Source organism: Lactuca virosa, chromosome 6 (genome assembly GCF_052849685.1).
Source record: "Lactuca virosa cultivar CGN04683 chromosome 6, Lactuca_virosa_CGN04683_v6, whole genome shotgun sequence".
Lineage (NCBI taxonomy): Eukaryota > Viridiplantae > Streptophyta > Magnoliopsida > Asterales > Asteraceae > Lactuca > Lactuca virosa.
This window is the reverse complement of record NC_136431.1, coordinates 230,584,297-230,586,233: the sequence shown is the minus strand read 5'-3', so window position 1 is coordinate 230,586,233 and position 1,937 is coordinate 230,584,297. Positions and strand designations below refer to the sequence as shown.

General features: G+C 47.0%; 1 non-coding gene across 1 annotated transcript; it reads right to left on the bottom strand.

Annotated features, from left to right (window-relative positions):
* Window positions 1-1,639: 1,639 nt before the first annotated feature.
* Window positions 1,640-1,722, bottom strand: TRNAY-GUA (transfer RNA tyrosine (anticodon GUA)). Its single transcript has one exon. It is a non-coding gene; the product is annotated as a tRNA-Tyr (tRNA).
* Between the last annotated feature and the right edge of the window lie 215 nt (window positions 1,723-1,937).

The following is a 1,937-nucleotide window of genomic DNA, read 5'->3' as shown; positions in this document are numbered from 1 at the left end:
ATCAGACTATTTGCTATATTCTAAAAAAAGTGTAAGCGCTTATCAGCATCACTGGTTTTATTAATTCACCAAGTACTTTAGCTGCTAGGCGATACGCAGTTCCTAATTATCCAGTATCTCCAGGAAGCTTGAGACTAAATATTCGTTGTGTAGCGATAAAGAGGTCTTTCCTTTTGTCAAAATCTATTTGTAAGTATCCTCATGGGCCAAACAAAAAGAGGTTGAGCCCCAACGTCAAATTAATGCATTGATTCAAGTAGGTAAAGTAGGCATACGAACCACTTTAGCTTTGCCTTAGACTCTATTGGAACAAAGCAAAGAAGGAGGCGGAATGGAGAAATCAAAGGGACAAGGGCGGTCTTGCTTGGCGCGAAGGCTGCTGGTTCGGGGGTAGAGTACAGTACTAAAGGTCCTCGGACTTCCAGGCGGTTTTTCTTTTGGGCAGCTGTTCACCGTTAGATCTCGCCAATACAGCCCCCTATATTTTTCGTTACCGAGATATCTTTTTTTGTTTTTTCATTGTTCCCAGGTATTTTTTGGGTAATCTGCTCCCATGCTGCAAACAGTCAAATCTGAACTTAACCTTTTCGCTCTTCTTTCTTTCCTCGCGAGCAGGAAGCACATCAGCAGCGTGCGTTGCGTGATTCTACTGTGTTTTTTTTTTTGGACTTGACTGGGTGGACAGTTGACTGGAAGAGAACTTAGATTCGCCCGGCCAGCAGGCGGGCGGCGTGCTTATCTTGTGTGACAACACTACAGAGCGAGTGGCTCTTCTAGGCGGGCAGCTGTGTGACAATACTACAGAGAAAGCGACGCTTTCGTGTAACATGCTATGGTCTCAACGCCCTTACGAGGTAGTGATGAGTTTCACGCGCTCTAAGCCCGGCCCGCGCGCGGTTAGGAAGATTGGCCGCAATCTAAGCGGTACCACCCACCCTACCCTACCACCTATAGGCGGCCGTCCGTCCTACAACCGCCCGAAAAGGAACTGCAGTGATCTTGAATAGGGATCCTACAACGATAGAGAGAATCCCCATAAAAATACAACTAGATCAAGCACCAGTGATTTCGTATCCGGTCAAAATCTTGGCTAATTGATCAAAGTGGGTAGCTCCAGTAGACCCATAGATCATGGAACAAATAGGGTGGGTAGGCCCAACCACCACACTACACGTATAGACGCGAACCCCCCTCGTTACCGTACGTGCGACTCTCACCGCATACGGCTCGCACAAAGACTTCTAAATTCATCCTGAGCCTTTTCTTCCACCTCTCCTCTCGAATCCTCGATCAAACTTGCGTTCCCCAGGCGCTATGAAATGGGGGTCTTTCCTTCGCCTATCGTATGTAGCAGCTTGGCTTCATACCGAACCAAGGAGGCATTCTGGCGGGCGCGTGCGTGTAGGAATGCCGACGACTATATAAGCTAAAAGACTACGACTACAAGCCAAGCCGGAAGCTACTCGCTTCTATTCTCGTTGGGATTGGATATGGATGGGGAATCTATAGATCGTAGTAGCTCTCTAACTAACATACGATACAATTGAACTTCACGGAACGGCCAAAGGACCTTCGCTCGGTTGGCCTTCCTACGCTGACGAATGCTCTTTTCTCTTCTCTGAAGTCTACAACAAACAAGTGGGAGAGGCAGGATTCAAACCTTCGTAGAAAAACTTCAACAGATTTACAGTCTGTCGCTTTTGACCACTCGGCCACTCTCCCCTTCCCGGGCCGAGGCCCCCCTTCGTAGCTTCTGGCGAACCTGTGAGTTCATGAAGCATAAAGCCTACAACTAGCATACAATTGACATAAACAACATAAAAGTGAGTTATTGAATTACCTCTTTATTGTAGCTTGTAGTTTTTTTGGCCTATAAGAACTTAGTGCCCCAAATGTTGCACCTCAAACGGCTCACAACACACCCTTGAACAATTGGA